Source organism: Triturus cristatus, chromosome 3_1 (genome assembly GCF_964204655.1).
Source record: "Triturus cristatus chromosome 3_1, aTriCri1.1, whole genome shotgun sequence".
Classification (NCBI taxonomy): Eukaryota; Metazoa; Chordata; class Amphibia; order Caudata; family Salamandridae; genus Triturus; species Triturus cristatus.
In genome coordinates, this window is record NC_140583.1 from 1041553619 (window position 1) to 1041577450 (window position 23832).

At 46.9% G+C, this 23832-nt stretch overlaps 1 protein-coding gene across 13 annotated transcripts in view; it reads right to left on the bottom strand.

Annotated features, from left to right (window-relative positions):
• LOC146861466 (uncharacterized) overlaps positions 1-23832 on the bottom strand; it is a 356537-nt gene that overhangs the window by 120443 nt on the left and 212262 nt on the right. For 6 of the 13 annotated variants that reach the window (XM_085645786.1, XM_085645784.1, XM_085645791.1 and 3 more), the window contains one exon: positions 1193-1233. The exons of 1 other annotated variant lie outside the window; for it this stretch is intronic. The gene's annotated coding sequence lies outside the window, so the exon portion shown is untranslated. Of the gene's footprint in view, positions 1-1182; positions 1234-5732; positions 5923-23832 lie in introns of those variants that run through there. 6 more of the 13 variants (XM_085645782.1, XM_085645781.1, XM_085645789.1 and 3 more) reach the window with 3 other exon arrangements.

The following is a 23832-nucleotide window of genomic DNA, read 5'->3' on the forward strand; positions in this document are numbered from 1 at the left end:
GATTCCACTGCATGCCCGCTTAGCTTCCCTTTTTTTTGTCGGTTTCAAGAATCATCATTAAATTGAACAATAACATCACCCGGACTCTCATTTAAAGAAGGTCGAGGAGTGGTAGAAATCACAGGTTTTGTTATTGTAAGTAATGTGACAATACTGCAGCCGAAATACGGAAAATCCACATGACAATACAGAAAAAAATCGCATCCTGTTTTCGCCGATTAAGTGCTGGCCCTGATCTGTGGCCTTACCACAAAAAAAATCAGAAACTCACAGCATGCATTTAGCAGCTTGGTTTTTAGTTCATTTCCTCTGTTTATCTTCCTGATAAATTAACTGCATAAGTCCAATTTTCATCAAGCGACTTTTGCCACACAAGAATGAGTATAACTAGTGATTCAGTGTCTCCTGGTTACCGTGAAGGAGTAGGTGGCTTCACTGACCGGAGAGCCGCGGTTCTCCCTCCTGCGCTCAGCAATGTTCATGTGGGTGTGAAGCAGGGAGTGTGGAATCCGGGGGACGGCATCTGCATTTTCAAAAAACAAGGAATGCAGCGTCCCGCGAGTGGTGCGCGCGAGAGCGAGCACCAGGCCATATGTTTTGAATTATCGTGCCCGTGTCTGGGCACGATAATTCAAAACATATGGGGTCCGTGCGGGTAACCGCAAGCAATAGGCCACGCTCGTGCGTGTGTGGCCTATTGCTTGCGGTTACCCGCGTGTGGTGAAGTTTTGAAAGCCCCTTACAATAAGTCTCGCAGAGCAACGCATGCGCGCTGCTAGGCGAGACCTAAAAATGGTACAAGTTTTCTTTTTTATTCCATCCCTCAGTTTTTCCTTTCTTTCTGCAAACCCCAAAGTTCTACTTAATTTGCTTAATCTTGCTCATTCAGTTGTTCAGCGACTGGAACGTACAGATTAGAAGTAGTACTATGATGTCAGTTAGACAGAGAAAAACTAAATGAAGGAAAAAACACAATCTTACACCTTAGGTTTAAGTGCTGCTTTACCACGAATAAATAAAGGTCAAATAACGCCTACGAGTTGGGGAAGGTACCTAGCAATTGAAGAATGGGAGAAAGAAATAAAGAGAGAGACTAGAGAAAGATCCCATTACAGGAAATCATGCAGACACCAGCTGAGGACACAAGTGTAATAAATAGTGAAAGCCCATGTGTACACTTACCTGTGCCTACCTTTCTTTTCTGTGGAACTCCGGTCTGTGAATCCGCATTACCTGAGAGAAAAATGGAAAAGAACATTCAAGGGAACCTTCAATAAGAGACCCACAAAGCATAACCCGTCAGTAGGGAAAAGTCTGTAATTATTAGGTCTCGCCTGGCGTTAGCAGCGCGCATGCGCTGCGAACGCCATGCAACGGCCTTTTGGAATCAATGCGGATTCCAAAGCTAGATGTGCACGCGTACGGACGGAGAGCAGATGTGCATACGTACAGGCTGACAGGAGACGTGCACGCGTACGCGTCGTGGCGTTTCAGCAAAACGCGCGCATGGTGCACTTTCGCTTTCCCTCCCTCCCCCTGTCGGGCCCCTCCTTCTTCCATTGTGTGCTAGTGCTGGTCAAGCTGAAGCGCCGTGCCTGCCCGGACAGTGAGAAAGCGGCCATGCCGAAATGTATTTCCATTTCTGAATTATTCCTGTTTGCCTTTACGTCTCTCCCTCCACTGTTTCACCTGCCTGCGGCATGCTGTAGCCTTCAGAGTCTGTATACAACATTATTTTTCATAATTATGGTTCACCCTAGTGTGTGTCTCTGCTATAATCACTGTTTCGCACATACTTGTTAATTCCTGGAACCGCATGGAACATTCTTTCTCATTTCTCTTTTTCCTCTGTACTTGTATTTATTACTTCCCAGGAAGGCACTCCAGGATAAGGTTTTTTTTTGAAAACCTTTATTACAATTTCGAAAAGATACAAGTATGGGCCTACAACCAACAGGCCGGCCGCTAAACGCAGTGTAAACCTAGGCACGACTTAACATTCACATCAATGAAGCAACAAAAGAGTTACTAAAGTGCTAATCATCGCAGTCAGCCGCAGCCGCAGTCCATAAACAAACAGGAAAGCTTTCCTATTTTTGAAAAACAGAAAACATCAAACACACAAGGCAGAGGAAGTTAATAGCAGGAACATGTGCTCCTCGTATCGAGGGAGTAAACCAACCCGGGTAGACAGAGGGGGGGGGAGAGGGGCAAGGCAGAAGAGACAAATTCGCATGTCGCAGGAGCATAAAGGAATGCGGGGGCTAGGGAGACAGAGCGGCATCCATCTCACGCGTCTGGGGCGGGGCGCAAATACCTCCACGATAGGAGTTCCAGGGACCCCACACCTTAATCCACTTCCCAGGCTTGCCTCTCACCACATACACCGTTTTCTCTCTAAACATACACCAGTCCATGTGTTCCTTCCACTCGGAGACCGTTGGCGGCCTCTGGGAGCCCCACAATTGTGCAATGTCACGCTTCGCTACCATATAGCCTAGAGTCACCCATTGCGTCTGCGTCACATTGTAATCAGTCGGCTCCCAGACATTCAGCAAACATCTTCGTGCCTCCGGCAACAAGGCAACATGCTTCTTCTAACACCGCATGCACTCTGCACCAAAACCGAGTCACCTCTGGACACTCCCACAAGATATGGAGAAAAGTCCCCAGTAGCCCACAGCCTCGCTTACACAAACCATCCACCGAATACCCCATACGCATCAAACCAGGCCCCGTGACGTACACTCTATGTAGTATCTTAAGCTGGACGAACCGCAATCGGGCCGGGATAGCCACCTCTTTCGGGGAGGCCACCGCTGACACCCAATCCTCGTCGTCCAGTTCTAAACCGTCGGCAATCCATGTCTCCCACAATGAGGCCATTCGATCATTGATAAGCTTTTTATAAATCAACGAAATGGTGCTATCCGGCACATAGCCGTCCAATACTCTGTCTTCCAACGGGGAATGCTCCGGAATAGCCGCCACGTCTGAAAACACGGAACACAAGGCATGATGAACTTGAACATACAGATAGTATTCCCTATCATTCAACTGGTATTCCGTTTTCAGCATGTCGAACGTCTTAAATTTCCCTTTCGTCCAGAGATCCCCTACCGTGCTGATACCAATCGTATCCCACTTCTCAAAGCCTTTCGTAGTATACAGATAACCCAAACGCTGGGACGCGTACAATGGCGTAGCCCGAGTCAAGCGATCCCTCCACCCCATCGCCGCATTTGCTGCATGCCACACCTGCACCGCGACCCGCGTCGGGCCCGTCAACCGCGCATCAAGGGACCCAGAGTATAGTGCTCGATTATAGTCTCCGCCTGGCAGTAGCAATTTGTCCATCTCAAAAGCCGGGTTCAAAGCAGGGCCATACATCCCGTGATTGACGGCAGCCAACTGGGAGGCCCAGTAATATCGCTTAATGTCAGGGAGGGCGACCCCCCCGTCATACCACGGTAGGGTCAGTTTGGCAAGAGCAATCCGCGGCCGCCCATCCCAAAACAATCGACGCTGGAGACTCCACCTCCCGAAAATAACGGGCCGGCACTACGTCCATAGTGTTCTGCAGGGCGTACAAAAAGCGTGGTAGCGACATCATTTTGAACAATGCTGCCCGGCCGAGCGGCGAGAGCGGCAGCCGCCGCCAACCCGCCACATCCGCCCTTAGGCGCTGAAGGGGGGGGGGGGAGAAGATTCCGTTCATACCGGGCCACCGGATCCAGGGTTATAAAAATACCCAAATACGTGAACCCCGACTCTGCATTCTGGATAGGGCACCCCCGCAGAAGGGGGGGGCCTCCCCGGAGAGAACGTATACACAAGACTTGGCCCAGTTAATTACCAATCCGGAGTTGCGACCAAAGGAGCTCAACACATCCACCAATACAATGAGCGATTTGCGCGGAGATGCAAGATACAAGAGGATATCGTCCGCATATAGGGAAACACGATCCTCGTATTCCGGCGTCCATCTAAGGCCACGTATCGAGGGGTGCCACCGCAACCATTCCGCAAAGGGCTCCAAACAAAGCGCAAAGAGAAGAGGCGACAATGGACATCCCTGTCGGGTGCCCCTACCCAAAACAAAGGGAGCCGACACCCGTCCGTTGACCACTACCTGTGCCAGTGGGTTGTCATAAAGCAATTTCACCCATCCGATAAACCCCGGGCCAAACCCAAACTTCGCCAATGCCGCCCAGATGTACGGCCATTCCAAGGTGTCAAACGCCATGGTAGCGTCCAAGGACGCCAAGATGGCCGGCTCACGAATGAATGGCGCGCGAGCAAGGACGCCATGCAGTCGCCGCAGGTTCAAAGCGGTATTGCGATGGGGTATAAAACCGGATTGATCCTGATGAATCAGGTCGCCCACAACCCGGATCAGACGATTGGCCAGTACCTTGGCGAGGATTTTGGGCTCCGCGTTTAACAAAGAGATAGGCCTGTAAGAAGTACACCGATCCCGCGGCTTCCCTTCCTTATGGATAACAACAATAGTAGCAAGACGTTGGTCAGAAGGGAGGGAGCCCGCCGCCTGAGCCTCAAGGAACATGTCCCGGAGATACGGGGCAATCGCATCTGGGCGCAGCTTATACAATTCGATGGGAAGTCTGTTAGGACCCATGGCCTTACCCGAGGCAATGGAGCGAATGGCCAAAGCAATCTCATCTGGCGATAGGGCCGCATCCATCAATACTTTATCCTCATCAGATAGGGAAGGCAGAGTAATGTCTCGAAGCAGCAGTCGAGAGTCTTCCTCCGATCGCTCTGAGACCGGAGAGTAGACCCCGTGAAAATACTCTGCAAAGCAATCAACAATGTCACCGGGGTCCGTCACACGCACACCATCCACCCTCTCAATCTCCGGTACCACTCGACTCGCTCTCTCCTTCTTATCCAACCAGGCAATCAACTTCCCGGCCTTATCACCCATATCGTACAATCGCCCCTGTTGCTCCCTGCTCATACTCCTAGCAGATTCAGTAACCAGCGCCTTATAGTCGGCCTGCTTAAGCTCCAGCACATGCAATCTGTCATCCGTAACACCTTGCTCCAAATCACTCTCCAACTCGGTGATCTCATTTTCTAGCCGAACAACCTCCTGCGCCTCGCATTTTTTGGTATGGGAAATGAGAGATAGGGCCTGGCCCCGGAGCACCGTCTTAAAGGCCTCCCAAAGGGAGATGGCGGAAGACACCGACCCCACGTTATCATTAAAATAGTGTTCCAAAGACTTAACCAGGTCTGCACGAATCGTGGGGTTTCGGAGGTACCAGGGGTTGATCGGAGCCACCCTCCCCTCCGCCCCCAGGGCGATATCTAGGTGCAGTAAAAGGGGGGAGTGATCAGATATACCGCGCGCCAAGTGTCGCACCTCTCCGATCATCCCCGCTTGGGCCGCAGGCACTAGCATATAGTCAAGCCTCGAAAGACTACCGTGGGCCCCGGAGTGGAAGGTATATTGCGCTTGTCCAGGGTGTTTCAACCGCCAGCAATCTATCAGTCCTAGGGTATCCAGAAAGCCCCCCAGCCAGTTCTGGGCCCGAGGGAGGTCCCTAGGGGGGTATCGATCCTCAACTCCGGAAACCACCGCGTTAAAGTCCCCCCCCAGTACCAACACCCCCCCGGGAGCCTAAGCAGCAGGCGCCCTAAATCAGCATAGGTGGCCGTCTGCAGGCCCGGCGGCACGTAGACCGCGACCAGCGAAATAAACTTACCCTCCCACCTCATCACCAGCGCAGTGTAGCGCCCTCTGTCGTCGTGGAGCACCTCATCCACCACCAGCGGGAGAGAGGTCCTGACTAAGATGCCCACTCCCCTCGAGCCAGAGGTGAAACCAGAATGGGCCAGGAGGCGATATCCTCGTCTGTTCATGGCATGAAAAGAGTTCCCTATGAGGTGCGTTTCCTGCAAGAACACAATGTCAGGCGAAATACGTTTCAAGAACTGCAGGACTACCCCCCGCTTTATCCTGTCCCCCAGCCCATTCACATTCCAGGAAAGAAGTCTCAGTCCCCTACCCCCCATCCCTCCCAGCACAAAATATCCCCCTCCCGGGGAGCACAATCATAATAGCACAGCAAAAAATATTACCCCGCCTTGTGAAACAAACAAACCCCAACCCCCCCCCCATCAACCCCAACAAAACTCCCCCCTCCCTGCACCCCTGCGTGAGCCCGAACAGCCCCCCCAACATGCAGTGTGCCTGTCGCCCCAATATGAAAGAAAGGACAAGAAAACCCCAGAAGGAGGAAAGGGCCCCAGCAAGCCCCCCGCAACCTCCAAATACCACGGGGCAAAGCGTTACAAACTGGAGTCCAGTGCAGCCACAGGTGCAAAACGTTACCAATACAGTCCATCACCAGGATCACAGTTCCATTCCTACTCCGTCAAACCCTCTCCGCTCTCCGCCATCCGACCCTCCCGATCCCGACTCTTGGGCAGGGCATCCAGCCACTCTCCCACCGCCTCCGGCCGGTCGAAGAAGTGGGAGCGACCATCTAACTCGACGCGCAGCCTAGCCGGGAATAGCATCGCATACTTGAACTCCATGTCTCTCAAGCGCCGTTTGATGTCCGAGAATCCCATCCGTTGCTTTTGAACCGCTGCGTAAAGTCTGGGTAAAAGCTAACATTAGAGTTCTCAAATCGCAATGGCCCAGCCACCCTCGACGCCTGCAGGATAGCGTCTCTATCCCGAAAATTAAAAAGTCGGGCAATGATAGGCCGCAGGGGGACACCCACCTTGGGCGCACCCCCCGGAATCCTGTGGGCCCGTTCCACAGCGAAGAACTTGCTCAGCCCTTTGGGTGCTAGATGAGTCACCACTAGATCCTCCACAAAAAGATCCACAGCAGACTCCTCCGACCGTTCGGGCACGCCGATAATGCGGACGTTATTCCGTCTGGCCCTGCCTTCGGAGTCCTCAAGGCGACGATCGGTCAGGTCACTGGCGAGCTGCAACCTCTGCACCGTCGTCTGCAAAGCGTTAGGCTCGACGCTGCTTGGGTCAATGAGTCGACCCGGTCATTGGTTTTCGACAGGTCCGCTCTGACCAGGGTGACATCAATCAGCACCGAGTCCAATTTGTTAGCCAGAGTATCCAATTGCTGGTTCACAGTCACCTTCATCTCCTCAATGGCCCCCATGACATCCAACAGGGTCAATTCGGATGATGCGCCCGAGGCCTCCTTGGGCGGCTCAGGCGATTTACGCGATCCACTAGGGGATCCCTTTGGCTGCGCATAGCGGTCCATATTGTTGGCCTGGGAATAGGCTCCCCTCCGGGTAGATTTGGTTTTAGTTTGTCGCCGTCCACTCTCGTCGTCATCGTCAGCGATCAGCAAGGTCAGCACCCTCCAGCACCCGGAGGAAGGCCAGGAGATCCGGGCCGCTAACTGAAAGAGGCCCGTTTACAGTTCAAGACTAGGCCTTGCACTCCGTACTCTGCGCAGCTCTCCCAATGTCCCACGCATCAGTTTCGGTAGCTCAACTCGAAACCGAAAGTGAAAGCACGGGGTCCGGGGCAGGCCCAGCCTGGCATGCCGCTGTTGTTCAATTTGCAGCCGGGCACCTCACCAACCCGAGGTCGGCACCAAGGCCGGAGAAGGCCGCAAACTTCAGATCGCTAAAAAACACGTTCCCGGAGTCCAATTTCGATTTGGAAAACGAGTGGCACCTTAGAGCAAGATCATAAACAAAAGCCCGTCGAAAAAAATCAGGATTATGACAGGATAGACGTGGGAGGTTGCGGAGGCCCTCGGGAGCCACAAGCCTACGCGGCCAACTTGGTTGCGCGCTAGGCTCCTGGGGGATAAGGTTTTTTATTGTTTTTTTTTTGATTTAGAAATCGCCCACAATACATTGCTGTGCGAAACCTTGAACTGAATGGGAGAAGCATGACGGCGTCTGCGATTTACAAAGTGACGCCTCCTGCTGTGAATCTTGAACACAGCATTTTCAGAAAGTCGCATATCCATTTTACACAGTGTCAGAGCTCCCTGGGAGATACAGAGGTGGTGGTTTGGCTGAACTAACCACCGTAGGGTTCCCTTCCGTCTTATGTTTTAATGTGCCAGCCCCCTGGTGTTTTATTACAGAGTCAAGCAGATATAAAATATGGCGCTTGTCATTAACCAGTAAATGAGTATATTGGGTCAGTGAAATATGCACCCACTTCATATATCTGCATGCTACTTGCAAGTGATAATTATCTAATGCTTACAGGATTTAGCACAACGTCAGTTAGGATTTTAATGTGAGTACTTTGGCAGCGATCAGTAGTCTCATTAAATATCTACAACACTGATGCTTTTACTGCGTGCTTTGGAAGCGTTTATGACAGTAGATAAGACGCCCATCATCGGCATGTCTGAGAAGCAAACGTGCCTACAAACAAAGAGAGCTCGGATCAAAAACACTTTCAAATGTCTCTTTACCCCTGGCCATCTTGTAGATTGACACTTAAGTGCAATTTTGTTTCGAACTGAGCCCGAAGCTTTAGTTGACCACCCCAGCTGGGGAGGTGTACCCGATCAAAGAAATAAACGATCTTTCGACTAATGACGGGCAGACTTGGAAGAACAAGCATTAAAAATGCAATAGGTCTCGCTTTTAATTAAGTTAAAGCCATTTGCTTTGCTATACAATACCAATAGCAAAGCAAATAGCTTTAACTTACTTAATCAATGGCGAGACCTATTGTATTTTCAATGCTTGTTTTTTATGGTCTCCCTTCACATGCAAAGATCTGAATAGTCTAAACCTTTCAAATAAAGAAGAAGTCCATCACTAAACGGAGCAGTCTGTGTTTTCCCATAAGAAACTGAACCTGAATTACAATGTCCTACATTTAAATACCATGCACCATTCCTGCCTTCTGGTCACAGGGGTGACTTATTAATAATTAAAAGGGATGTTTTGATTAGTCAAAAGGCGTTATCAGGACAGATCGAATTGCAGTGTTTAAACTACAACAGCCAGGTTACAATAGTGGGCCTGAAGCCATGTTTTACACTGTCACTGTGGCGGATGACATAATAGGTGCTGCAGTCCATTAGTGGCATATAACTTCAAGGCCCTGGCTATATCTTGCATCACATACTAAGAACGTATAGGTAAGTTAAATACACCAATTAGGAAAATACCAATTCAACCATGTTGAAAGATGTAGCACAGGGACTTTACCACTGGTTAGCAGGGTTAATAAAGAGGCACGGAGAAGGTCCCACCCCTCGTCCAGTTATGCTAGGTTTAAATTCACTAACTTTAAATACATTCATATGACCTACTTCACTAGGGTGTGCTACATAAACTGAATCTGGGAAGCAGGGGTGAGACTGCCCTAAATGTATGGCTGAAGAAGCAGATTTTATACACCATATGTTCCTGTGCTAAAATAAAGGCATACTGTGGACAAGTGGTCTCGAACATACAAGGGTTGGCCCACGCTATGGTACTATAGAAGTGGAACATTGTCTCTTGAGATGCAACAGATGTTGAAAAAGAAGAACATGAAATATAAGTATTTCAATTTGTGCTGGATACTAGCGAGTAGACTGATAGCTATGCACTACCTCCAGCCAGCAAAAGAACTCCAAATATTGAAGTTGATCTAAGAGCAGGCAAGAATCAGGACATTTGGAGGGTTTTAGTGAACCCAATGTCTTCCTCACCAGATGACTTGCAGCCTTAGGCAATGTGGTTAGGTTTGCAATATAAAAAAAGAAATTAGTGAATGGTATTGTGCACTTATAGCGGAAGTGCACTCCTCTTTGTTGGGATGCCCAGAGGAAAGGCAAAAATGTATGTACTCTTGTGGCTTTCCCCATGCACTCAGACACAATGAATATCGTTTTTTAATACAGTTATAAATATTTTTTTATGATATCGTGATTGAAATGCATGAAAATGATAAATTATTAAAAAAGCCCTGCAAACGTCAAAGTATAGGTGAAAAATATAAATATACTAACATCTATATGACCGAAATCTCTATGCAATGACAAGTCATCCAATCTTGAATTTCCACATCTGAGAAAAACAGTACGTCACATGCGGGTGGGCTTATGTGCGTTAGATTATGTCCACGTTATAACCATATTGATTTCACACAGTCCAAATTTCAAGTAGATCTTGTACAGTATGAAATGTCAACCCAAAACACAAGGCATCATTTCCTTTAAGGAGAATTGTGAGAATGCAGAAAAGTAGAACTTTTTTTGTTACTTGCAAGTTCAAGAATATACGGTCAAACAAGTACAAGGAAACAGTTTTTTCACCCATACTTTGAAACATATAGGCAATAAGGTTAACAGCAAGAGGTGTGATCCAGGCATGCCACACCGCCCTGGACTAGAACTATGTGTCTAGTTTTCAGAAATGCCTTGGGATGGTACGTTTCTTTGGGTGCCGACTGACCCCAAGCCGAAACTATGCTGCCTATTACCATTGCACGGCACTATGGGCAAGGCAGCGTACTGGGATCCATGCAAGTTACAGAAAAGCCCAGGGTCAACCCTGGGTGGAAGCTAACTTCCTACCAGAATACTGCAGCCATCTCCCATCGACAGTGAGAGGAATTAGGATTATTTTAGGCATACATGTGAGGATTTTAAGGATCTAAGCAATCCACACCACTTTGGACTCCTCTGGATGTCAGAAATGTGTGGAACTGGTAGGATTCCTTCGGTGGCAGTCACCCACAGCTCCATATACTGCAGCTACCCACTTCCCCAGGATGCCTGAAATTCAAAGAAAAAAAAAAGCTTGGTATTTCCACATTGGATTTTGCAGAGCTCTCCTGTACCAAGTAAAAGGCACATCCATACAAGTGGAGTACCATTTTATGAGGAAAAGTGTGGACTTGTGTTGATCCCCACAGATTTTGGAACTTTCCCTCAAAGTGATGAGAGGACAATCTGTGAATTTAGCTACAGTTTGATGTTTACATGGCATTCTGGACCAGACCAGAAACAAGAATCCTGGGACTAGTTTCGGGGAAGGGAGGACCTGGCTTGACAGTTCAGGCTGGACTGTTCCCATGAGGATTAGTCAAGACTGATTTGCATGTGGCTGGGTCTAAACTAGGGTGGCATGGTGAGCAAAAGAACAATGGATTTACCCAGATCTCTTGACTGAGGGTGAATATTTGATTTGTTCCGCATTCCATCCATCATTTTAGTCTTTTGCTTTCTCGCCCTAAGCGCACCTGGCACGCCCAGACATGGGTCCCATGCTCACTGTGCCACTGGATCCCATGTAGCCTTGCTGAAGAGGAGTGATGCCCCAAAACCGGTCCCAGGATGCTTGTTTCTCGTCCAGGAAGGACCAGGTTTGGCAGTTTCGACTCGACTTTATCCATGAGCAGCAGGATCAAGACTGATTTGAATAGGGGGCGTGGCTTGACCGAGAACCATGGCAGCTGCGTGAGCGAGGTGCTCAGCAGAGGCCTAATAATTATCCTGCTTTACTTGCCTTCCGCCATCGGGACGACAGCCAGATTAGTCGCCAGGAACGGAGACGGCACAGAACGTTCAGCGAAGCGGTGAAACGATAGCAGGCAATGTGTGACCTGATACCGAAGGAGACTTGAAAGCCGCGGGTTGCAGTGGACACACACCCAGATGGCATGGCTGGGAGTGCGGCGCTTCCCATTGGGAGACGGGCGTACGCTGCACTCAGCGGAGGGAATGGTGGTAACCTGAAGGTACGGACTGGCTGTCTCCTGTGAGTCGAGACCCGTGGAAGGGAGTGGAGAGGGGTAAGAGAGCTGAGCTCATGGAACCTAGTGCCCCTGACGCTCTTGGAAAAGGGCAGGACCTCGCAGTACATACGGCCTCAGAGGCAAAATCGATGGTGTGGGCCCTACGAGAAACAGCCCTGCTTGCCAAGGAGAGGCAGCGGGTAGGGAGGGTAGAGTGCCGGCAAACGCCTTAAGCGGCCAGGGGACCGCAGCCTGGAGTAGAAGTGTGCCTAGGCAGGCGTGGCTGAAGACGCGGCGCTCCCCATGACGGAGTGGGCCAGTACTTCGTGGTGAGGAACAATTTGCCTGTTGCCCTGCGTGAGCCAGGGCACCCCGGACGACGGAGAGAAGAGCTGGGGGCGAGGGTCCAGGTGCCTACGGTGAGGGCGACCGAAAGAAATTGTTGACAGTGAGCCTTGGAGGTGGGGGCCGGCCTGCACACTGTGGAGGCATTAGCAGTTACAGACAGACTGAGAATCGGTGGAGCCCCTTGACCCCAGACTTCGCGAGGTTGGGCGCCACGCAGGTAGTACGGCCAGAGGGTGGCCATGGCGGAGGGCTTGAGCTGTGCTGATCCCTGAGGTCACAAGACTTCAATTGGAAATCCAGGATCTGGGGCGCAGGTCGAGGATAGTGAACTCTGGGTTGATCTTCAGGGAGGGCAGCCCCCGGTCCACCCCTCCCCCGCAGGAATTGGGTCCTCGGGGCACTGCGGGACCCTGAAGCTGGAGGCTTTAATATCCTGGTCCAGCGGAGAGACAAGGAGGCCCTGTTGTGCCTCGGGATAGTCCCCCCTAAAGTGAACTACAGACGAGGCGGATGTTGGGGACATGTGGATCCGGCCTGAGATTCTGTGCCTGAGCCTTGGGGAACCCTCCTAATTCGGGGTGGGAATGGTTGGGTAGGCCCACACGGGGTACTCAAGCACCAGCCTAGGAGCGAAGAACAAAGGATTTGGCCAAGGGTAACTACACCAGGACCCCGAGGGGGAAAACACAATAATCATCCACAAGGTTGGAACAATCGAGCCAGAGAGGTGGAATTAGGGCTAGTGGGGGGCTCCTAGGACATGTCCCGTGGTAAGCCAGTACTAATCCACCACGCATTGAAAGAGGGAGCTGCGAGCTAGCCAATAGAGGATTTGTGGGAACTGAGGGACTCCAGGAAAGACACCCCCTGGACCCTTGGCACGCTCTCATCATGGGCAAGGCACGTAAGAAGCAGGGAGGTGCCCCTGCGGAGGAGGGATACACACAACCCCCACGCACCATTGCAGATCCTGAGGTTCTGGGGCCATCGACCAGGCCCTCCATAATCACCTCGATAAAATATTAGAGGCCATCGCCGAAACTAAAACGGCGCAACAGCAGGACATAGGCGCGGTCTCAGTTGGCCTTGGTCTCCTACAAGCGAAACACCGCAAGCTAGTAGATAGGATGAAAATTTTGAAGCATGTAATCGAAAAGATACCACCAGACTGCAAATCCACATTCTATCGGCTGGATGATCTGGTAGCAAGAGTCGCCACTCTGGAAAGACGGGCAGAAGACGCTGAGGGGAGAAATAGACTGAATAATATACGAGTGGTGGGAATACCCAAAAAAAGGAAAATACGGACATGGTGGCTTATTTGGAGGAATGGTTGAGGACTGTAGTGGCCCTGAACCTGCTCACGCCCCTCTTTGCACTGAAGAGGGCACACAGATTTCCGTCGCGCCCGCCGGCACCAGGGGGACCCCCTCGGCCGGTAGTGCTGCGCCTCTTGCATTATAAAGACCACGACATCTTGATACAACCGGCTCGCGCTAATAGTCCCTATCCAAGAGACAACAGCAAGGTGTACATTTTCCCAGACTTCACAGCCAAAGTGCAGGCTTCATGTGCTTCTTTCTTGGAGGCCAAGAAGGCATTGAGAGAAGAGGGAATTAGATACTCTCTACTGTTCCCTGCGAATCACCCTGGATGGCTCCACGCACTTTTGCGACTCACCAGAAGATGTGTGGTCATGGTTGGAGACCTACGAGAAGGAAGGCCCGATGGTGCGAGATGACACACATGGTCCCAAGCTCCCTCTACCGCAACGAAAACGTCTGCGGCGCTCGTCCAGGAGAGCCCCACTATTTAAACCCACTGCTTCTCAAACTGCGCAAGAAAGAAAAGCAGTACTGCAGACCGTGGCCCTGACACAACATATAGAGGAAAGTAACTCCGACAAGACTTCAGAACGCAGTGTGGGAGACACTGATTCGGGGGCATCAGCCGGAAGTGAGGTGAACATGTCAGATGTAACTCCGCAAACAGCTGATGGAATTATCTAGCGCTGGGTCTCGGCATCTTGAGGGACTCTGATCCCTGTCAGAAGATACTGAGGCCTGAGCAGACATCGCCCACAGAGACTAACTTCCTACGCACACACACCAAGAGAGTCCTGATCCGAGGCGACAATAGGACAATCTTGTATTAATGGTTTTCTTTTCTCCAGGTTTGGGCGGCCCGCCGTTGCGGAACTGCCAGGGGGAAATGTTACTATGATATGCCAGAAAGTCTGCACAAACCGGAGGGACTTTGGGGTGGGGGCTTTTTGATGGAGTCGAACAATCTATGATGATTTCTATCATGCCTCTAGTACACCATGAGATTAAGATGCTTTTTCTGGAATGTAAGAGGTATGTCCAAACAGCACAAAAAACAGTTATCTCATACGCCGGGGTATACAAGTAGCTATGCTACAGGAAATGCACCTCACATTGGAAGAGAGTATCTAACTCAGACATCGATGGCAGGGACACCTGTATTCTACCACATATTCTGCATTCTCGAGGGGGACTCTTCTATGGATCAGAGCATGCACCCCCATTGAAGTGAGCAAGGTTCTCACGGACCCAGAAGGCAGATATGTCCCGATTCAGGGGAAGATACTGGGCAGAAAACTTACACTTGGAAGCATTTACGCACCGATTCACAATCAGATCCAGTTCCTACATGGCTTATCAACACACCTCTCTGAACTTGACACTTCTCGCATATTGCTGGGGGGAGACTTAAATTGTGTGGCTGATGTAGCATTGGACATGTCAACCTCCCCCCCCCCCCCCCCCGACCCACTGAACAATACCCCGGTAGCTAAGATGACTAGGGGTTTCCGGGAATGGCTGTAGGGCTGGGACATGGGGGACATTTGGAGGGGCTACTCGTTCTACTCCCCCTTGTGTAAGTTACATACCAGGCTTGATATATAGGTCTGCTCTAGCGGTTTAGGGCACTCCATCACCCACACAGAATATTTGAGGTGCACTATATCTGACCAGAATCCCTTATTGCTGTGTTTCGCCCATTGTCAGAGCCCACGTTGACTCCTACATGGAGCTTAGACCCTAATCTATTGGAAGATGGCCCGTTCCAGGAGTTATTACAGACAGCCATCATACAATACTTCCAGGGTAATCAAGCCACAGCCACCTCCAGAGCAACTGAATGGGAGGCTTTCAAGGTGGTAATACGTGGACACTGCATGGGCCACAAAGTAGGGATTAGGAGGGAAATACCAGGGGAAATTACTGACCTGGAAGCCCAACTACAGGAGAAAGAACTCTGCTTACCCACAGATGAGCGATACCAAAGGGGATGATGGACGGAGAATTTGAGCAAATCAAACACTCACACCCAGTCAACTTTTTACCTACAGATGAGGACGCCCGAGACGGGCTAAGAGACCTGAGGCAAAAACACAATGTAGCGCTAGAGCGACTGAAAAGCTTTGATACACAAGAATATTGTGGGCGAGTTCATATGGAGGGAGGTAGGGCGGGCAGGCTATTTGCATGATTCATCCGACCTGAACATGGGAGGACCGGTATCTCCCAGATACAATTGTCAGACAGGGTGATTACACATCATCCTAAAGAGATAAATAATGCATTCTGAACATACTATGTCCAACTGTATGGTAAACCTACCTTGCAACAGACGGAGTCCATAAATTACTTAGCACCCCTCCCCCTAACGGTGATATCGCCTGAACAATGAGCAAACTGGGGGGGGCAGATTACTGAGATGGAAATTAGGGCAGCACTAAAAGAGATGGCTCGGGGGAAAACTTCCAGACCTGACGGGCTACCAGTAGAGTGTTACTCCATGCATGCCCAGACCCTAGTACCAAAACTATGGGAGCTGTATACCCAAGCCTGGGATGTGGGGGACCTACCCATTTCGGCCAGCGACACCCTAATAGTCTTCCCAAAACTAAAAAAGACACACCTGCAGTTGTTGGATTTCCGCCCAATCTTGGCCACACGTCTACTGCCATATATGACTACCTTGAAACACGCAGACCAGAATGGGTTCGTGCTGACCCGATCCGCCTCTGGAAACCTACAAAGGCTATTACACCACCCACACAGGGACCAATATCCAGATGTATTGATTGTATCAATTGACTTAAAGAAAGCATTTGATTCAGTAAGATGGGATTTCAGTAAGATGGGATTTCCTAGAAGGCACAATGGAACGTATGGGAATGCGGGAGGACTGGATTAGATAGGTGCAAACTTTATACACACTCCCAACTGAACCAGTGCGGATGAATGGAGTGGTTTCAGAATCCTATATCATATACATAGAGGTACAACACAGGGATGTCCTCTGTCTCCCTTGTTGTTTGCTATTGCAATAAAACCTCTGACGATAATTTTTCGACAACAGGACCTTCTCGGGATGCAGTTTGGGTCTAGGTCCCACACGATCTCCCTCTATGCTGATGACCTGTTGTTGTATTCAAGAGAGGGGTGGGATAGGAGCGCAGCGGGCTTTAGCAGTGCGGGATGAATATTCAATCTTGGCAGGGCTCAAAGTTAATAATGTTAAGACTTTTGCCTTTCCCTTAAAGGAAGATCAGATACAGCCGGAAACACTCCAGATAGGTTTGGTGTGGGCTCCCCGCTCATTCAATTATCTAAGAGTTCATGTTTTTCATACGTTGGAGGACCTGCACGAGGGCAACCTTTATCCGATTGTTAGATCGGCGTCTGTACAATTTTAGCACTCCCTCAAGCTGCCACTGATGGCTAGAGTGGCACTCCCAAATGTGCTGCTGAAGGCAGCCTTGTACTGCTGGAGGAGTTGACTTTGGCGCACAGTGAAAGGACATCCCTACGCGTCCGAAACACCACTTATAGAGATTCCATATGGGAACCCGTTGGCTCCCTACTCAGGACCTAAACTAGCAGCATAGACAGAAGCGGGGATTACAATGGTGGGTGATTGTTTCCACTTAGGAACACCAATGCCTATGGACGAGCTAATGTCCCATTATGACTTATCACAAGGCCAGTTACTGACCTATCACTCGCCGGTACAGACATTTTGTGACCCACAGAGTGCTCCAAACGCTGCTCACCTTGGGAGTTGCTCGACACCTGGTGATGGTTATACCAAGCACTGCTCGAATCAGTTACAGAGGTAAATGGGATGAGATTACTGTGAAACCCCTTACAGATAAGGAGTGGGCATGAGTGCGGAGAGGGTCCAAAAGGTATCCAGAAATTCAAATTTCAAGACGATTCAGTTCAACTATATACATATGGTGTACCTGACCCCACACAGTATAAATTTAATGAGAGGGATAGGTAATAGATCCTGTGCTAGATGTGGGTTGATAGACGCAGGCTTTGCTCATATGACGTGGGAATGCATATATCAAAGGGGCTTTTGGGAAAATGTCTTGAACGAGATTGGGAAGACACGGGCCCACATGCTCCAGAACACACCAGCGGTTTGCCTGTTGGGCCTCTTCACCAGACCCAAAGCCAGAAAAATATGGAATAGTTTCACCGATCTGGTGCTTGTCAAAGCTAGAAGGCAGATTGCGCAGCAATAGTTAGCAACCACCACCCCTTCGATGACAACATGGGAGAGAAATGTGGACATCTGGTCTAGGGCAGAGCTGAAGGCCCTCCAAAAAGAAGATTTGCAAAGAATACAGAAACGCCCCATTGCAGATCTGTGGGTAGAGGTGATGAGAGATTGGGAGTCACGAAATAGTGAGGAAACAAACGAAAGAGACGAGGTAACAGAGGACTTGGGAAAGACACCCCTAGTATGGGATCCCCAGACCCAACCAGTTACCCACCGTAACAAACAAATAGTTACACACACGTAGAAACCAGATTGGGATCTAAGAGCCACATGGCGGAGACAGAGGCATCCCTATGAATACGTATGATGCACCAAAGGTACAAGGAGGCACTACACCACACAGTTTATTTTGGTTTTATTGTTATTTTATATCTTATTTAGCTGCTGAATAAATTAACAAGAAATGTTTGCATGCTGACGAAGAAATTCCCTAGGGTACTTATATGGCATGGTACAAAGTGTAAAAGTAATACGAACATTGCAAACTGTTGTTGGGAGTATACATTGAAGATATTCACTACTGTTTGTGTCACAATGGAATCTGACGTGCGGGTTTGCAGGTCCAGAAATGTTATATGATGAACCGTGCCTGTAAAATTCATTTATACACTTATAAAATGTCGATAAAAATAGGTATTAATAAAAAAAAATTAAAAAATTTAAAAAAGACTGATTTGCATATGGCTGGGTATAAACTGGGGTGGCATGGTGAGCAAAAGAACAATGGATTTAACCCAGATCTCTGGACTGGGGCGAATGTTTGATTTGTTCTGCATTCCGTCCATAATTTGTGTGTCTTTTACACTTTTTTGCCTAGCACTTTTTAAACCATTTTTCGAACCGTTACCACAAATTTGTCACATTTTGCCTATGTTTTTCAGTTCCCGAAAGTGGAAATCACAAACCCACTGTACCGTTAGAATCCGCAACATCTGGGGGATAAAAGAACATATATTTGGGGGGAAACGTTACGGAAGATTAAGCACGACCTAAGCCAAATGGCAAAAAGAAGCATTAGCAAAGCAATAGGTCTTGCCGGTTTGACCTTTTGTCTTTGCTCATACCTTAGCAAAAATAAAAAAATTCATTATATGAAAAAAAAAAGAATTTGTGTGATGTTTTAAACCGTGCAAATAATATCATTACCAGCCCTTATACATGCGCAGATATGACAACACAGCCATATTTTTTTTTAATTATTTTGATGTAGCTTCTCAAAATGGAGAAACCAATCTTGGAATTGATAATAAAGTTAAGAAATAAAGAATACATCATTAACTTTAAATAAAGACCTGAGTGAGGGTGCCAGTTTTAAGAGTTTTTCTTTATGGACTGCCTTTCCTCGTTTGTTTTAACCAGGCTTTCTCTATTAATCTATTTGTGTGTCTTCAGTGTTGCTTGAACACAGGTTCTGAATCTCAAATTATTATTTGTGTTTTAACAGACGTTTTAGTAGTCTCTTCCTGGGTTATATTGGTGGGGTTTCCACTCACTGTGGTACTGATCTATTTAAAAGGGGCCAAACACTTTCCCAGACATCAGGCTATAACTACTGACTTTGTAATCATTCTTAGTCCATTTCCTAGACTTTTTTAAACCATTGCAACAGTCTGCAGGGTTATCCAACAGGTTTACTCCCTTACGTATGTGTATTCCTGAAGTACACAGACTATCTTCCTCTCTTCTGCCCGTTTCTTTCAGTAGTGCCAAATCATTAGACTCTTCTGAATTTCTGCAGGTAGATGCTGATGCGGAAATCTAGGAGGGTAGGTATTGCTGATGCTGACCATATTGTCTAAACTAAAGCCAGGTCTCATGAACTGCACGCTTTGAAAACTGTACTGATGCTACTTGCCTTGCACTGGAGGGGGTTCCCACCTGAGCTCTTGTGCTGCGAGGTACCAATTTTGTGTTCCAGCGCATAATGACATCAGGTAAGGCAGCCATTGGCAGTATCTATAGATTCCATAATTTGTCTTACTATTGTCTATCTGTCAACCGTCTATTAGCGGTCTATTTCACATCCCAAAGGAGCTGGAGATCTCGCTAATATACCAGCCCCCGCAGGCAAGCTTCCAACCTTCTTTCTCTATAGGCCGCCAATTTCCTCTCTCGCCTCCCACTACTTGAAACCTGTCTGTTTTCACGTGAGCCCCTACTACAAAGTTTAAGAATAAAATGGACTAGTTGGACAACAACAATCAACTAAAATACAAGGAAACACCAGGTAGTGGACATGACAACTGGCGCTGCTATTGTAAATAAGAAAAGGGGAGCTATGAAGCGAGGACTAGAAACAATTCAAACCTCAAGTCTATGGAATGAGCACGCTGTGAACAAGGAAAATGGCATCACTAATAGATTTTAGTTTCTAGCTGATCTGGTCTCTGCATATGTGGACCAACTCACCTTAAATTGTGATATATAACAGCAAATTGTCACCTTTGGTAGAGGGTGGGACAAAAGACCACAAGAGACAATGAGGAGATGAACATTCAAAAAAACTATTTGAGCTCCTCATCAGAAATTAATAACTGGTTCAAGATTTTGAAGGCGGATCAAAAAGCGATCCATGCAATTTGTGCCATGTTTCAGAAAGAATTATATAACAATATGCACTGAAGCATTAGAAAAAGCAATTGAGGAGCTTAGTATTACAGCAGAAGTAAGCAGTATGAAAATTTGGCTCTTGAAATTATTCAGTCAGGATGGGAAGGCTAGAGAATAATGCAAGAAGGATAAACAGAAGGATTTTAAAAGTGGCAGAAGGGATGGAAGGAGATCTTAAACGTTTTGTAATAAATCTATTAGAGGGGTCTGTATTGCCAGAGGATTCCCTATAAAACTTCGCAGAAGCCCAGAGTCTTAGATATTGTAAAACAATTAGACTAATTATGGATGAGATAGGAAAGAGGTAGGACCAAACTTTCTTTGTTTTAACATGGAATATAAATGGTTTCAGAGTGAAAAAGAAACAACATTTAGTTAGTGAATATCTGAAAAATAATTTCGCATTAATGATAATATTGGCTGAAACTGGTCTACTAAAGGCTCAACTTATGTCACTTTTAAAAAACAAGCACAAATTGGCACTCAAATTGTATGCACAGATCAAATGTGATGTTCAAAGGGGGTAGCCATTCTGGTAAAGCAAAAATCTAGAATATGAAAATTGAAGTCGAAAATTAATGAAAGAGGAAGTAGGAAATAGCCAAGATTAGAATACAACTGAACATTGTAGTCTGTGTTGGGTTTTATGGGACTAAAATGGACAATATGGACCCATTGAGGGAGGTTTTCTCTAATCTTCAGAAATATAATACCCCCATTGTTATTGGGGATGACTTTAAAATTATGTTGGGTAACATGCTAGATTGACAGGCGAAGCCCAATCAAGTGAGCATGCCAAAAACCACGCTCCTATTTATCCTTTTTGATAAAAGAGCTTAGGGTTTGTGATATTTGGCAGTTAAAAGCAGGCAACTTGAGAGGCTATACCCATACTTTTAAGAAGCATGTGCATTACTCCCAGATAGACTATGTTTTACTAGATATCTGCTTCTTTTTTAATCTGAGAATTATAGAACATCGACCTATCAACATTTCTGATCATGCAGCGATATATTTGGAGCTTGGGCTTAAATATCACAAGATGGAATTAGGATGGACCTTGGACAGGAGAATCCTCCCCGAGGACTACATAACTTCAAAATTAAAGACTTGTTCAGAAGCTATTTTTTTCCTTAAAATTAGGTTTGATAAACAATAACACTGTATGCAACACATAGAAGGCCTTCTTGAGATGCCAATCAGTTTAAAATGTCACCTAAACAAAAAAAGGAAGTCAGATGCTTGGAGATTAGAGAAAAAGATCACCAATATTCAAAATACCCTAAATACTACTAATAAGGTGGAGAGATCACAATTGCCACGAATTCTTCTAACCACAAAAAATACTTTTAAAGCATATGGATATGAGCAACTTATAAAGAAATTGTAAGTTAATAAGGCTTGTCTTAGAAATATTTTCTAAGAAATTGTAGATAACACAACAAATCCCAAATTTAATGCAACCCAAGATATGCCTGGGTGAGCTCATCCACAATATTCCGAAATGTGCACAAAGTATACACAGGCAGGAGTGCTGATGGGTCATTTTTCATGAGGTTTTAACTAATAATTAAAACTTTAGCTAACCGTACTTGCCCTCAGTTCCCACAGCACTGCGATGAGACTCTCTGAAGTGAGGTGGCGCAGAGCTACAGTAAAGGAGTGAAGCTGCAGTAACCGTTGTCGAGTGTTGAGACAGGCAAAAAGAGATGGCTCAGTGAGGCATTACTCACGGTTGGCATCAGTCCAGTCTACAGGTCACAAGTTTGAATCCCAACAAGACCAACTCAACCGTCCATCATTCCATGGTCAGTAAATTGAATACTATCAAATGGGAAATATCAACACCTGTAATTTACACCACTTGGAACAAGCATTTGCAAAGCAAATCGGTCTGGTTTTGGTTGCCATATTTTGGCTTCGCCCATATTCTTCAATGTGTTTGTAAAACAGTACAAGTGGACAACTGTTTGTGTGCATGTGCAAGAGCAGACTGCCGTCACTCACAGAGATGTTGGTCAAAGTCTAAATTGGGCTGACCTCCTGCCCCATGCTGTATGGGGCAGAAACAAAATATGAATGACACAACAACAGAACAATGGAAGAAGAAAGCTGGCCAAAAGCTCCTATAGATATGTGCATTATAAAATGTTATTATCACCGGAAGATATTAGCTAACAGCAGACTTTAAAATCAGAACTGCAGTAAGAAACACTATATTCAAAACAAGTTACTGGTATTTATAAGTGTGGGGAGGGGCAGAGTTTTAAATGGGCAGGTACTGTGCGCTAGGGAGTACCATTAAAAAACAGGGGAGATACCCTTGTGTTTAGAAGAGGGACAGGGCGAATACAGACAAAGAAACCAAAAAGTCCCTATTCTATATATATATAATCTAATCAGGATCATGGGTAGTTTACATTGCTCTATTTTTAGTTAAAATCAAAAATACTTATAACATCTTCAATTATGAGAGTCAGAATCACACAGGAGGTCAATGAAACTAAATATGACATAAAAAAAATGTATTCAATAAAAATTACACAAGCAAAGTTAAAAACATGTTAAAATATAATTTATACACAGATATCACAAGAAAACAGAAGTCGACGCTGTGTTTCGGTGAGTTGGTAATTGATCACATTCTTCAGGACAGTTTTCTGTGTAGCAAAAATATTGTATTAATAATACTAACAATCTCATGTGGCTTGACTATATGTCATTTGACCTACAGCGATCCATATTGAAATAACAGCATCTGACACTAAAAAAACCATTGTGTGCATTACGTATCTAGTGATGAACATTTGCATTACAAATTACTGGACATAGTACCACAAAGAACAATTTGCTTAATCATCCTCATGAGTCACTTCGAGATTAAATTACTACCCATGATCCATTATTGAGCCTGTTAAAAAACGAAAAGTAATTGCATATCTACCTAATGTAGGAAATTGCTAGAATTAAGATTCCCTAGTCAATTGTTGAAGCAAAATATGCTGGGTTGAGTTAAGGGCTTTGGCGATGTCCCTGAAATGTGAAGGGACAAAGACAAATACGGATGTATTCAGTGATAATTCAAGTGTCTCTCCACATCGGCAATAATTATACATACCTTAATTTAAATGTCGATTGGCGTTTACTTGGTTCTTTGGTGCCACCAATATATAGTTATTCATAAGATAAAAGACAAGGTCTGAAGAGAATTTCTTTTTTTTACAGAGAGTATTACTTAAAACATCTCTGTATAGTCATCAGTTATACGTAAGACTCAATTGTATAGAAAGGCTTACCCAGGGATTGACTGAACTGTTGTATATGTGTGATGTGATGAGGTATTTGTAGAGCACGGCTGAACAGTACTCCCTAGCGCACACTACCTGCCCATTTAAAGCTCTGCCCCTCCCAACACTTTAAATACCAATAACTTGTTTTGAATATGGTACTTATATAAAGCCCTCACAGATGTGCCGTGATTGGAGGAAATAGTTTACAAATGTATACCCATCTGTTTCCAATATAGCGGAGAGAGAGCCGTTATAAAGAAGA